Source organism: Crassostrea angulata, chromosome 1 (genome assembly GCF_025612915.1).
Source record: "Crassostrea angulata isolate pt1a10 chromosome 1, ASM2561291v2, whole genome shotgun sequence".
Lineage (NCBI taxonomy): Eukaryota > Metazoa > Mollusca > Bivalvia > Ostreida > Ostreidae > Magallana > Magallana angulata.
The window spans coordinates 13,533,798-13,550,032 of record NC_069111.1 but is presented as its reverse complement, the minus strand read 5'-3'; the positions used below and the strand labels follow the sequence as shown (position 1 = coordinate 13,550,032).

General features: G+C 32.4%; 1 protein-coding gene across 4 annotated transcripts in view; it reads right to left on the bottom strand.

Moving 5' to 3' along the window:
* LOC128165856 (semaphorin-5A-like) overlaps positions 1-8,789 on the bottom strand; it is a 56,005-nt gene extending 47,216 nt beyond the window's left edge. The window contains exons 1-3 of one of the 4 annotated variants that reach the window (XM_052830748.1): positions 8,540-8,789; positions 8,101-8,214; positions 2,240-2,340 (exon numbers count right to left, since the gene is read on the bottom strand). The gene's annotated coding sequence lies outside the window, so the exon portion shown is untranslated. Of the gene's footprint in view, positions 1-2,239; positions 2,341-4,948; positions 5,763-8,100 lie in introns of those variants that run through there. The other 3 variants (XM_052830757.1, XM_052830737.1, XM_052830726.1) reach the window with 3 other exon arrangements.
* Between the last annotated feature and the right edge of the window lie 7,446 nt (positions 8,790-16,235).

Below are 16,235 nucleotides of genomic sequence, written 5' to 3'. Positions count from 1 at the left end.
TCCGATAGTTCAGGTCAATGCATGCATTACTTAATTTACCTGACTATGACCTATATTAAACTGCCCATGTGCAGGCTTACTGTCTCATCTATGGGTTTACTCAGATGGCTATGTAAAGCATTTGTTCACTTCATTAATGTATAAACATAAAAATCACATGGTTGAATGCAAGTTCACAAGCAAAAATGGAAGCCCGACTGTGTTTATCTAATATGTATTTAGACGTTTTGCTGGTTCACGAGTAGTGGGACAAAGAAAATCAGCATCACGCTCATTATGACTGGACATAAGAAATTTCAAGTATGAAGCACTTGTTAACTGCATAGAGAAAACCTTTTCATAGAGCAAGCAGAAAAAAGATTACTAGCAGGCTACCTGTCTTTTACATATGTAAAATTTATTGTTAGAGTTCCTTTAAATCCTACGTAATAAAACTTATTTGAATACGTAAAGATTTTTTTTCGAAAGGAAAATTGTCATAATGCACAATCATGTTCAAAGAATGCCCCTGCTTTATTGGATGGCAATTCCTAAATGTTGTTAGATGACCATCTCAGTAAAGTCTCTTGATGCCAACATGCAGAGATAAATCTCTGCCAAAAAAAATTCTGCACTTAAGCACAATGACCAGTGAAACCTTTTGGCCCACATATCTCACCCTTTTTGCGAGATGACTCAACAGTTCGGTTGCGAGTATCGAGATATCTCGACTGATTATCTCTCACTTTCACAATCATTTAAGCATATATAATTATGACTCACAGAACAACAGGTAGCCTGAGTGAATACCAGCTACTTAGAACCAGCCACAAGTTGCGCAACTATTGCATTCACAGATCAACAACAGTAGAACGCTTACAGGTACAAGTATATATAAATATTGTAGCAGTTACTGCGGGCTTGCATGCTGATAACCTACATGTAGGTATCTTCTCCATGCAAGAATGACATTTATTCCAAGAGAATTCCAAAAAGATCACTCTGCCTATCCATCACAACTACCACCATCCAACTGTCTCAATTAGACCGAGCTATTTATTCACTGGAGTAAAACAGGATTGCCAACAACATTACTATCATACATCCATACCTCCCACCCTCCCCCCTTTTCGAAGTTACCTTACCCAGGTAAAGTAAGGAATGAAGGAATCATTACTTGGTGTAATTCTAAAACGCAACTTGCAAAACATTACAAACAAATCAAAGCAAAGCCTTTGTGTACATATTTTCTATGCAATCCGATCCCATGGGGCCAAACAAATCACTAATGACCCAGCTTTTGTCCAATTCACATAGCGAAAATAAACTGAAGATTTAATATTCATACACAAATAATAACCTGGTTTTAATCTTCCCATTCTGTCTGTGTCAAAACAGACGCTTGATAGAATAGTTAAGCCATTCCTTCAGATTTCGGGTGAAATATGGTCTGCATATAATCAGTAACCACAATTTCTGGAATCTCCAAATTGGTTTTGTGACCACTGATTATACAGAATGGCTAGTTAAATGCTTCAAAATCACTTGAATATTTACAAGGTAATCTGTTTTTTAATTATTTGGAAAGTAAAGCACATACCTTCCTTTAAAAAGAAAATTTAAAATATGCTGTATTCAAAAATATAGCAATTTTTCATACCAAGCAGTCAAAAATACCAGCGACAAAACAATATATCTATAGTTATATAGATACATGTATATCTCATACCCTTAAATTTGAGAAATTTGAGTTGGAATCATAGTTTCCGTTCCTCATGAATATGAAATATTTTTAAGTGAAGGCTGTAAATTCTCACAACTGAATTTGTGGGAAATATCTCAAAATCATGAAATACATGTTCATTCCAAACAAAGAAAAAACAACCAATGTTATCCTCTCCCCCAAAAAAATGATTTCTTGGTGTTTCAGTGATCTCTACATTGAACCCAACAGGTAACAACTAGACCAGGGCCACAGATAAAGGTAAATCCCATCAACTCTTGGGGAAAATCCCTTAAAAAAACTACGCCTTATTCCATGTTACACAATCAAACACATTTGTTCCAGGCTGGTAAAATTTACCAGGAATCAAGAAGTCAAATATCTTTGGTGGGGTATTAACTGATCTTCAAATTCAGATGGACTTAAAACTTGGTGGGAAAACAACTGCTTGCTGGCCCGTCCACACAGGAAACCCAGTAATAAACGACAGGTAATAACTGTCTACCTGCATTTGTAACCGTGTTATAAATGATTTACCTTGAAAAGAGTGCTGGAGCTGTAACAGAGCCTTTGGTTTGATGCATGGACCAATCAATTTTCACTTGTCCCTGGCTGAATGGAATAGTGGATTGCCACTGCTACAAGGGAAAAAGAGTTCTTGGATATAGACAATTATTGACCTGAGTGATAACAATGTCATGACCAGGTTTATTAAATATTATTTTTAGTAAAGCAAATAATTGTAAATTTGTCACTTGATACTCAAATTAGTTCATAGTAAAAGGTTTAGGGGGACGTCTTTTATGTGCAAACATGTTACTTAGCCTGCATAGCACTGGATTAAGACATTGTACTTTTTCCAAAGAGAATATTTAATCTTATGAACAAGGGAATGGAATATTCTTGCAAAATGTTCTATTTGTGAAACACTGTACAGATCACAAAATATATCCATCAACATTTTGCCAGTTTGAAAGATTTGCAGGTAAATAGATAAGATAGTTAACACCAAAACATCAGCCACTGGTGCCAAACAACGTTTTTGACAACTGCTGAAAAACAAATTCACATCAAACCAAAACCGAAAAGAATTATCAAGTATTTACAAAATATCAACCTCATTAGCCTTCTTAACTGCAACAACACCAGAATGTTTTGACCCAAACATTGTATGTGGTGTTGTCTGTAATTTAATTTTCAGGCAGGATTCATTGCCCATCCTCTGGATGAACACAGTTCCAAGCTCAGCAAGTAATCCGTGATAAAGAAGTGTTTTTACAACTATAAAATCTGTGATTTACAGGATAAGACAAAAAACAGATTTTTTTGAAGATGCGCATGCAGGAACTACTTAGAATCAAAGACAGACTAACATGTTCATAGGTTAACAGCTGATATCATCCCAGTAGATAATTACCTATTTTAATCCAGAAAATAAAAAACAAATCTGATTTTTCAAAGATTTAAAAATAAAAATTATACCTGCAAAAAGACTAACATGAGAAATCAGGATAAAATCAGTCATTAAGTCAGTCAGTAAATGATTACCTTTTTTAATTCAGGAAAAAAAACCAAATCTGATTTTTTTAAAGATTTAAAAATAAAGATTATAACTGCAGAGAGACAAACACAAGAAACCCGGACAAAATCAGTCATTAATTCAACCAAATCTCCGACTGATAATCAACCACAAGATATAAATTTTCAGACCCCCTAGCCTAGTTTCAAAAGTTTGAGGTTTTACAGATTTCAACATTTTTTGCCACATCAATTTAAAAAAAAAGGTATTGAAATAAACAAATCTTCCACCCCCTTATCCATTTAGACATCACACAGGAAGTTTTAAACACAGCAACTGCTGGGTTGTTTCTCGATTTTTAATCTGTTATATACTGTCAATTAAAACATGAAAAGACCTGAGCATCAGGTTGGATGCAAACTACATCAGATTTAAATCCCGTTGATCCAAAAGAATTAAGATAAATCAGAAGGCAGGCAACTGAATATGCATCTTCCTTGAGAAAAAAATCTCTGCTAGAAAAACATTTCAACATTTGTTTTTTTTATGTATTAGCACTTTACGCATTTGATTTGGCACAGATTCAGAAACTTGTACAAATACTACTTGCATAACATGCAAAGGTTTGTACTGAATTAACCATTAATGACTTTAAAATACCAAGGGTAATTAATCCAATTTAAACAGGGCTGTAGACTATACATGTATGTCTCAGGCATAAAGTTTTCTTAGCCAGGGAACTTAAAATACTGTTACAAATATCTTAAGATCTGATCTAAAGATAACAGTTATATAGTCTTCAAGATATATTTACTCAAGGGCTTAATTAACATCGACACAATTCATTACAAATTGACCACTGTCTACTGTCAGAAATACAAGACATGTCAAGTGGTCCTTGCATGATCAAGGTCTGCACATCTGCATCCCAAGAACTCTTTTCTACATGCATTTTACGAGTGATTGGTGCTCAATTAGGCATGGTTATTCGTAGTTAAAGAATTGCTCATTATATGAGGAGTGGTGAAAGTTTTTATTCACTATTTGACAAAAAAGCCTGCTGCTCCCAGCCCTTTTCCCCTCACAAGGACTTCAGCATGTGGAGGATTAGGAGATTGAGGCCAGCAAGTTTTTTTGTGAAAATGCATGCCTTTGTTAAAATTTGTTTTAACCCTTACATATCACTTTCCATATTTTGTGTATTTCACTATCTTGTGCTTTAGGGAATGGCTTAGAGATTTCTCTTACTTAATTGCACTTAGTTCTTCATGAATTGAATTTAAATATTTTTTCAAGTCTTCCCTTTATTATTTTTAACTACTTATATAATAATTACAGCATTTCTGCACAACCAGTGTTATGTATAATCAAATCTTTAAAACCCCTCTACCAAAAATAAATACAGTCCGTACTATCAACATTGCATGTTTGAACTGTGAACTCATTTCATGACTCTGAATTCATCAAGCAAATTTTCTATTCAGCAACACATTTAGAATTTTCTACAGCACATAATAAATATCATCAAAGGGAAAAAAATATACAAAAACAAAAGGATTAAGCAAACAAGATAAAGTCTCATCATAGCAGTGATCTACAACTAAATTCTGTCTGCAGGCACAGTAAACTTTGTCACCATTAAAGTTTCATTTTCAATAGATCTAAAGTGACATTAGTAAATGCTGGAAAAAAGGAACACCTTTTCTACAACACCTGAGAGGTCTTACCTGTCAAGTCGTTAACAAATCTGCTTGTATTTGTAATCAGTAAACATTCCACGTCTGAGTTACAACTGCAGAAGTCACAGTCGGCACACACAGGTCTATCAGTGGCACTGGTCTAAGGTCCGAATTTTTTCCCCCACAAATCACTGGTCAATATTGGCATATATCAGGAAAAAAAATCACTTTGTATCTTGTTTCTTCCCAAACTTAAAAAAAATCATTCTTCTGTGTTCACAAATTTAATTCCACAGCACATGTAAAAAGAAAAATCCACTTCTTTTGCTAATTCTTCACTTTATGCAACTTCACAAAAATAGAAATGTTTTTTATTTCCAATCAAATATTCTCAATCAGAAAAATTTTTCTTTTCAAAATTTCACACCACCAGTAATCAATAAAATTTCAAACTATGAGGCACACCAGTTTGTCTTATTCCATTCAAGAAAAAAAAACCTTATAGGTAGATTGGCCTTTTTCTCTCTTTCTCTCTCTCCGTCAGACTATTAAAATATGCACACACAGGTAAGAAGTACTCAGTGGAGTGTGGCAATGCCGACCTTCGTATGAGCGAGTCTCTCTTCCTCTCTGATAGTGGGCACCGGCCCTTTAACGGTGGCTTTAATGTACACACACAGTGCTTCCTGCCATTTTGCCATTCCCCCCAACGAATTCATGACGCAAAACATAATTAGTGTCACAGACGAATTATTTTGGTTCCTAGGTACTTATAGCATCAGAATAATATCCCAAAACAATATTACAGTGCTTAAGATTCATTGACAAAATTAAGTGAAAGTACCTGTCTCAGTATGACCTAAATATTCTTTTTATTCACTTTGGCTTGGTATAATGATGTAAAAATACATCAGCTTTTAAATATTATTTAAAATATATATTTTACAAATAATAACATGAAATCAAATCATTTGTTTTCTAAATACCTTAATATCTTCATTGTATAAATTTTTAACTGAATCGGCAGTTTAAAATTGCTTTGCCAATACATGTTTCATATAATAAACTTAACATGCATTTATTTAAATAATTTTTAAAGAAATTTCCAACATTTAAAAGCTTTTAAACATTAACTGTCTGAAATATGCTGATACATGTAATTCAATTCGATCATCACCTTGATCCATTTCAACAGTAAATACACAAACACAATAATAAGTTCTGTATTAACACATAATATGAAATTTGGATCAACAGTTTTGGAAATGCACTCAAATTACCTTTCATTTCTACATACCACAGAAACAACATTTTTTTTTAAAACTCATCCTGATATTATTTTACAAATCAGAACGGTTATTTAGTGCAAATGGTAAACTGATCCAAAGATACCTTGTTCTCTTAAAATGGTGTTCCTTGATTTCATAAAGAAATAATATATACAGCAAAACCCAAGTACTGCGTAGACTATCAAATTAAAGCTAGAATTTGTTTGAAATTTGGTTTGTAAAATGAAAAAAATGCTTCCACCTGTTGTTTAAACTGTGGATTCTTGTAAACTTAACATCATACCTCTTCAAGTCAATAAACTCTCGCAGTAAGAATGCAATCTCGTCCTGTTATCAAGCATCAAACACAAATCAAAGAACTTTTATTAGTTTTGGGTTACGTAATCCAGCATATTAAAACATGTCTTGTCTAATTACAAAAGTACAGAGAGAGAGAGAGAGAGAGAGAGAGAGAGAGAGAGAGAACTAAATACATATTACTTTTACTTAATAAAACTGAAAATTTTCATTAACTTTTACATAATATGAAGAGGTTTCATATCAACAATCTAAATTATCATGTGGCAATTTCTGTTGAGGGGTAACATTTAACTGACCAAAAAGGGCTCCTTAGATGAGTGCCATAAAAATAATGTGACCTTGACCTTGGTTAATGACCTTAGTTAAGGGTCATGACATTCTCTTGGGTCACAGACAACCTTTGCGTCAAGGTATGAACCTGTGATATTAATTCTTCATAAATATTATTGACCAATTATAAACTTAAGATGGATGGACAGACAGACCGACAAAAAGACAAAGTTGGACATGGTAAATCTTATTTACTCCAAAACCTTCATTAGAAGGAGTATAAAGAAGGAGTATAAAAATATTATTGAGATGATATGAAAAACATTTTCCCACACAGCTATTAAAAAAGTTCAGATATGAATGCATGGTTTAACGGGCATTTCAAATTTGAAAAATGTTTTAAGCTAACTATCAAAGAGGTAAAGCACACATGAATTAATGCAGAAATTAATTGTCAAGCTCAATTAACACAGATTTAATTGAAATGTCACATAAGATTATGATCAAATCAGAGGGATTAAGATTACGATTATATCTATACTAGTAGAGCTTTAAGCTGACACCATGACCCACTCATCCATACTGTCTGTTGTAAGAGATGGACACGCAGTAGTAGGGTCCTTAATTAGGCAACAGACAACTTGTCATTGAATGTAAAACAGTAACATGCATGTACATGAAAGAGAGACACGTATAGAAATAAGCTGTGTTAGAGAGACATCTCCCTTTAACACAAAAAGATCTTTACATGAACATTTACTTTCAGAAAATCAAATGAAGTAAAATCTACTAGAACATATACACTGTACCGCCGACAAGAATCAGTCAAGTTATACTGTTTACAGTCCCTTTTTGTGTGACTTCAAAAATTAACACCATATTAAAACTCCTTAAGCAATATATATGATTAATAATTACAGGTAAATGGTAAACTAATCAGCTAAAGAAAAGAGTTTCATTACTGCAAAGTATAGCGGTAAAGGATCACAATAAAAGGAACAAATATAAATTCACTGGTACTGCATCTGTTTATGACAATCTGTTTCTTCCTGTTTTTAATCAAGAATCAATTGGCTTAATTCACTAGAAGGACAACTGAATTGTGAAATAAAATAATACTGTACCCTCTCTTGGCTTGAGAAGAGAAAAGGCATAGAAATATAGGAACCATGCTTACTGATATATACAAATTGGTGAACATACGGACTTAATTATCATTAATATTAAGATTCTTAATCATATATAGGTATCAGGGGATAACAATCATAAGAACAGAAAGCCTTATATTATTAAAACTAAATTGTATAAAAGTTAAAGTATGTCTATATTCTATGTACATACATTTATTGGTAGTTGGAAAATAGGTCAGCTAGGGGTTGGTGATCATCGATTCACGAAATATCACACAGTGTCTCGTTCTTCCCATGAATTTCAAATGACATGCACCCACACTCACTGCAATAAAATAAAAAAATTTCGAAGTCGACTGCAAAAAAAACATAGCAAGTATTCCAGTATGTTATGAAGGAATGATGTCTTCAAATATGTTTTTAATAATCTTATTGCATTGCCACTGATTTATAGCACATATAATAGCACTTTTATGATTGTAATTACAACATCGTGAAAATTCATACCAACATTTCTTTTTCATCTTGTAACAAATTCTTAAGTCTGACCTAGTTTTAATTGTCTACCATACTTGTTTATTAGAAAGTCATTTGAGATAAATCTGTCAAATTGAAATAATAAAATTTTGACTATAAACACATGATAATACTACTGTTTCATCGTTTGTTGGTCTATTTTCTTTTCCATTATTTTTTTTCTGTGGAAGTATGTGCCTGGATTTGAACTGAGAATGGGTAGAGGGTCTATTTTGCAGATCTGGTCGATGTTGTGCATCGTGAATTCTCAATGAACGTTTTGTCACGGCCCGCCACATACAGCTCCCTCCAGTTGGAGTGTACTTCTTCCTTCGCTCCTCAATCACCTCTCTTTGACAGTTCTTTCATTTTTTTTCTTCAATCCTACAACACAATTACCTTACTCATTAATTCCAGCTAATTAAATCTGATTTCTCTTAGAAAGGGCTTCTATAAGATATCTTGGCAGCAAACATCCATACGGAATTTGAAAATTAGTATAGACATTTTAAACTGCCAAAAAAAGGTTGTACATTTCAACAGCTGCCTGAATAACGCCATTCTGCATGAGTATACCCCAATACTTTCTAGGGAGAAGTTGTTTCATAGATGTGTGTTTCATGAACTCTTCAATTTATTACTAGGATTACATTTCTATCGCTCCCTTGCAAATGCTTTCTAAAGTTACCTAAAATGAATTCTTGAGGCACAAAGGGCTGGATTCTTACATTTTAAATGAACTTGCCTGATCAAATATCATTTAGTAAAACTCTTGACACTTTTCATGTACAATATAAAATTATTTCTCTTTTATTCATCTAAATCTGGGCACAAAAAATGCTGTTAGAAGAAATGAAACTGGGCCATAATCTTGCGTCAGTACATATTTACTACCAGTATATTCACTCGAAATTCTTGACGTTTGAAAAACATGATTCTCATTTCATTTTCATAAAAACCCAACTTCATGGTAGAGTTCTTTTCGTTTGCATATATCAATAAGGTTGAGCAATAGTCTATAACATCAATGAAACCCCAAAAGATAATCTTTTTATCATGAAAGACAGAAATTTGCATTCCTCACATCTTATAGATGACAGTGACCTATTATTCTCTATGACTGGTTTTCACACCTCAAAAATATTCAATGAACTAAAAATGACAACCCTCAGATAATATATACCCAATCTTTTTTATTATTGTTGCTCAGTAAAGGCCACCAATATTTATACAGTTATTCTGTAGGCTGAAGAGAGAATGTTTAAGTGGGATCTAAATTTTTAAAATCTAATGCAATTTGATGATGCAAGCCAGTATTTATAAAAATAGAAAATGGTATCAATTCAAGAATTCACATTTATATATAGTTATTCTGTAAGCTAAAGAAAGAATGTATAAAAGTGGGTCCTGCATTTTTAAAAATTTAGTGCAATTTGATGATGCAAACCAGTATTTATAAAAACAGAAAAATGGTATCAAGTATTCACATTATTCTGTCTAGACGGTGTAGGTGGCCGAATGTTTGCATGTGAAGATACAACCAATCGGCAAACTTTGATGATATATGGACAGTTACATGTACTTTCGAGTTCTGACCCCCTCTTTAGCACCTGTTAATCCTAATAATAAGTTGTGTTTATCCTTTACCTGTCGGTCGGTACTTATGTATATTACACCTGTTTAACAAGAAAAAGACATGTAGACATTACCAACACAAACTACAATACTGGTAAACCACAACATCACAGATTGTAAACATAATGGAGGTCTACCTTCCCCTCCCATTTTCAGTAAGAACACCCCTGGGGGTTAATGGGATAATAAAATGGACAACAAATTACAAAACAAGTAATAATTAGCTTGTTAATCAGAGGGTTAATCAGAGTGATAATAGGTGGGGAATGTAAAAATGTCTTATCTGACCGGCCCTGCTAATGGGAGTAGAAGCCGACCCTGTCGATCAGCCCCTCTAACACATCCATCCTTCTACCCATATCTCTGTCTTATCCAGCAAATGGCCAAGTAATGCCCATCATTAGCACAGCAGACAAAATAATGACCTCACTACACCCAGAAACCATATAGTTATACTGGAGTGAGGATAGACAGCTTCCCCTGCTCCAGGGCCGTAGTTGTTAACTGTTTTTATTTATTTATTACAATAAATCAACCGCCGTTTTAAAAAAAAAATCAGCTTCATTGTTGATATAGCTCAATAAATATTAACATCCTTCCCCCTTGCCCAAAGACTTTCATCATTGATCAACATGCAATTTTCTTTTTCTTTTACAAATGTATTGATATTTATCAATTAATGGACAATTAAAAGAGTTGCTTACTGAAGTCTATATATGATATACACATTTCTTTGTTTTCATTGGGTATGGTTAATTCTTAAAGTACATTGGAAAAATAAGCAGATATCGTAATTTATTAGATAAGGTTAGTTCATTTAGTAAAGTCAAAGATCTAATCACTTTTTTAATAATCAAAATGACTTCTTTCAAATCATTTCTTTTTTTATACGTTACCAGTCAAATTTGATCATCAAATTATAAGCACCAATGTTAAACAGGTGACCCCATCTCTTGTCAATTTTGCACACCTTCTAATAGGGCTTGGTCTGAAATATTATCAAGCAAGATAGAGGAACCGGTTCTGCCATTAAGTACCAATGGCAGCATTGAGGCAAAGTTCTGTTTCTCCATGGGAAATTTCTCACCCCCAGTAACTGATTATAGATCTACAAAACCCCAACAAGACCCACTTACATAATGTTTAATATTAAAATTATCTTCAAACAAAAACTCTCATTATTCCTGCTGCCTATAACATGCAAAATCTCCTGGGGGTCTTGTGTGACATTGATAACCATCAGGGTTGCCAATTCTTTACCACTTTCATTTCTTTATAACATGTGGTTTTTTATAAACTTTTATGCTAGCTGATAAAAAAAGATTAGATTTTAATTTTCTGTGAGCAAATAAACATTTTAGGAAAAAACATTAATCTGCTAAGAAAATTAAAAAAAAAAAAAATAAGTAAGGAAAGTACAAATCGTTCTAAAGAACATACTCGTGATCTTCAAATATCTGGTTTAGTTGATTTTGTAAACGTTTGCTCATACTCTTATCCAACATGCCACATATAAATTTAAACAAAAATGAATGACTTTGATTTCAGAAAGAAACATGCTTTATAAAAGGACGGTTATACACAGTTCACGCATTAGAATTAATTATCTAAGTAAACATAAATATTTGCCAATAATAAATCAATGAAGTTATTTTTTATCAAAGTCTAGTAATAATAAAATTATTTTTCTCAGACATCGATGATTAAAAACTCATATATATTTATACAGATATTGAAACATTGAGTGTGGATCCCCTAGTCCTGCAAGGGAAAAAAACAAAGATATTGTATGTCTAGAGAATGGCTTTAAACTTGGTGTTGAACAGCGGGTTAGGATTTATAAGCAAAATCTTGCTGGTTTAGATGTCAGTCTTTCAAAAATTTACCTGTTCAAAAAAACACATACCTCACACTGATGGTGGGAATAGCCCATGTCTAACTTATCACTGGTCTAATCTTTGCCAGCAATTAAAAGGATGTTCACATTTAAAAGGATTATCAAGATGATCTCAGGTTTTAACAAAAAAGGGCCGCACTTTTTACTTCTCAACTGAAAATATTCTCAGGCTTGTCTTAAATGAAGCTTTTATAAAATATCGGAAGAATTGTATCAAATTTGCTGCATAGTCTAATTCTTCAAACACTGACAATTAAATGAAGAATTTAATTAAAATGCCTCAAATGTGGTTAGCCTAATGATCTGGTTACATTCATCTTCTAAACATATATATCATATTATTTTTAAAGTCGATCTTCAGCACAAATAAATAACAAAAATAGAAATGTCATATGTAAAGACTTGAAAATGCTAAGAAAACAATATTTACAACAGAGAAACACAAATGTATCAAATAGATGACAAATGGCAAATTAACATTGACCAGAATTGAAAAATCGGATTCTGTTGAGTATTATCAGTTTTAACTGTTTAAAATTTTCTCCTATTCATTACACACAAATACTGCTATCTTAAGAAAATCATGAAATTAGATTTTGATATGGTTTTCATTACTAGGCCTATACAAATATCATCAAAAATATCCCATTATACGCTGCCATCGTCCCAATAACTTCAGATAACTTTAATGGTCACTATTTCCCATTTACCATTATGCCTGTGACTTTGGGGCAGTAAGTGGTTGAGTTGAGTGTCTCATATATGGTTGATTCAGGTGTAAAAACACATGATAACCTTTTACCTGAACATAAAGAGATGGACACTGCTCGTCTTACAGACTGCATCATCTTTCAAACTTTCAGCTTCAATCTGATCTCTGATAGCCGGATGCTTTCAATGCTTTTTTACCTTCACATTACAAAAGAGTTCCACTGCACATACAATGGACTCCCCTCAATGGTCACATTTAAACATATTATTAATTTATAACTATAGTAGGTGTATGTGTACAATATTCAGAGGGAATACAGATTAGGCTTTATCTTGGCAAATGTTTAAAAATTGTAATAATTTTGGAAATGAGCGAGGGTGAGGGGTTCAAATTGAAAAAACTGAGATCAGTGACTGCTGAGATATAGAATGACCTATAGTATTGGCTATGTATATTTCTGAATAAAATACTTCTGACCACTACAGTACCCTTTAAGTTTTGGGATGTGCGGCCATCTTGTACATTTGAAGATAAGAATGTAAACATTTCGAGAACTGGCTTGTGTTTGTCCGAACCTGGCCAAAAATGTTGCCAAAAGATATAAAAGCAATACATATGATTTCCTAATGCCATTTTGTTTGAAAAGTGTGCATACAAGAACAGGACAATGCCTTTTTAATCACTCAAAACAGCTGTCGAACTGCTGCTAATATAAGTTGTAATTTTGTCTCAAAGTAAGGTACCCTATTCTTAAAATGGGTCTAAAAAATTGTCTTTGTCTATGGAGGTACATTGCAAGAATATTTTCATTGAAATATGATGCATACTTTTTTAATTTAAAAAAAAAATCGCTTTTTGGACCCCCATCCCACTTCTAAAAAGAATTTATTTTAATTTATACTTATAGACTAAAAATTCCCATAAAACAAACATGGGACATGTATATCAATTTTTTTTTCTATGAAAATATAACGTCAATGTATCTCCATAGACACAGGAGTTCTAAGTATAGACTGGATTTTTCTTGTTCTAAAAATAGATACCATGCCGACTGATAAAAATAGGGTACCCTATTTTGAGGCAAAGTTACCATTAAAATAAGCAAAATTCAACCTTTTTCTCAACAAATTGTTGTAGACACCAATGAACCTCCTTCATATTTTTTCAGATTTTTAAATCTTCAAAATAAGTCTGTAGCTGCGCAGTTCGACAGCTGTTCTGAGTCATTAAAAAAGCATTGTCCTGTTCTTTTATGCCCACTTTTCAAACAAAATAAAACGTAGGACTTCATATTTAATGCTTATATATCTTTTGGCAACATTTTTGGCCAGTTTCGGGCAGAAACAAGCCAGTTCAAGAAATGTTTACATTCTTATCCTCAAATGTACAAGATGGCCGCACATCACCCCATTAAAAAACTTTTCCACACTTTTCTAAGTGCCGGTCTAGCTACATACTGAATGAAATTTTATACATTCCCCCCCCCCCCCCCCCCCGAATAAGTCAAAGGTGGATAATAAAGATACATGACCATATAATGTATAAGTTTTGATCGAGATTGACTTGACAAAGCGGAATAACCACGATTTTTACCACAGTTACTTCTCTTTGGACGAACAAACTGGTTAAATCAACTAATAATTTTTTCATTAATTCCATCTATCCATAAATGATTATATTCATTAAAAACAGCATTGCAGATATTGCAAATGTATTCTCTCGATTCTAAAGTAATAAGTCACGGTTTAACGATCAATGCACCGAGTACCGGTAGTTAAACAGTTAAAACAGTTTGAACCATCTCATCTTGTGATCTCAGTGTTATTTCACCGACATCATTCAAGAAAGGGTAATGATCACTGAATAAGATCGAATGAATAAGTATTGAATTCCATTATAAAGTCAACAATTTAACAAAGTATTACAAAAATAAGCAACGGTTTAACGATCAATGCGCCAAAAAGCAAAGTAGTGAAATTGCACGTATCAGATGCATGTTATATGAACCTGTGAGGTCTGACCACACTTTGCCGCCACGCTCAAGAATTCAACATTTAAAGTATTTAGCTGTGTAGTGAAATTGCACGTATCAGATGCATGTTATATGAACCTGTGAGGTCTGACCACACTTTGCCGCCACGCTCAAGAATTCAACAAACTCGATTACATTTTCAAAGTATTTAGCTGTTTTCACTGTGTTCTCATCAAAAAGCAAAGTAGTGAAATTGCACGTATCAGATGCATGTTATATGAACCTGTGAGGTCTGACCACACTTTGCCGCCACGCTCAAGAATTCAACAAACTCGATTACATTTTTAAAGTATTTAGCTGTTTTCACTGTGTTCTCATCGGGAAAGAAAACCCCAGAACCAGTCTCCCAAACCATAGAATGTACATTTAAAATTTAGTACATGTACATGTAGAGAAAATCAAAGAGACACGTTTTTAAAACCGTACTACTGAATTCAAGATGAATTATTATAAATATATTTACATTTAAGGAGGCGATTTGGGTTTTTTTGCGGAAAAACTACAATAGCATAACTCTTTTTATTTTATGTAATTTAAACCAACTCTAGTTTATTTGCGAAGGTTCATGAAAATCGACCGTCTGGTTCTTTTTAGGGACCATCTCAAAATAGAGGTACATTTACTATAGGAATATATAGGAAACTCATTTTCCGCACATCAAAGCAGTTTTAAAAAAATACTACAATAGCTTTTTTTCTCAAATTGTTATATATGATTAGTAATATCATTTCCTACCTTATATGTAAAACATAGGTAATCACAGATTACAAAGCTCACCGAGACGAGGCATCAACTTTATGAGGCATCACCTTTAAAACCACCTTTATCATATGATATGAAAATCATAGTTAATGATCTTGGATATTCATGGATACTGTTTTGACACAATATCGTATATCATATGTAAAAAAATTGTATGATAATCCTATGTTCATTTCATACATTATTATAAGATACAATGTTTATCAATACAATAATATAAAATATGATATTGCATCCAATGATACTTACAATATATATCATTTAATACAATATAATACTGTAATAAATATTGATGCAATATGATTTTGTAACATATAATATGACATTGTATCGTGTTATACATTATTGTATTTAATCACATAATACAATATCATAATATCTAATATAAATACAATATAGCATTATTTGATACTATATCATATCACATAATACATCACAATATTGTAACATATGATATTATATTGTATAATATAGTATAATTTTGTATTGTATGATATTGTATCATATTTGATACACAATATTGTATCATATGATACAATATAATTTGATAAAACATTGTTTCATATCATATGATACAATATCATCTGATACAGTACGATATTATATAATACAATATCATTTTATACAATATCATATCATATGATACAATATCATATTATACAATATCATATTATATGATATCTTATAATATCATATAATACAATTTCATGTATTATATAACAATATATTATATAAACCAATATCATATTATACAATATTGTATCATACGATATGCTATAATTATAATATACA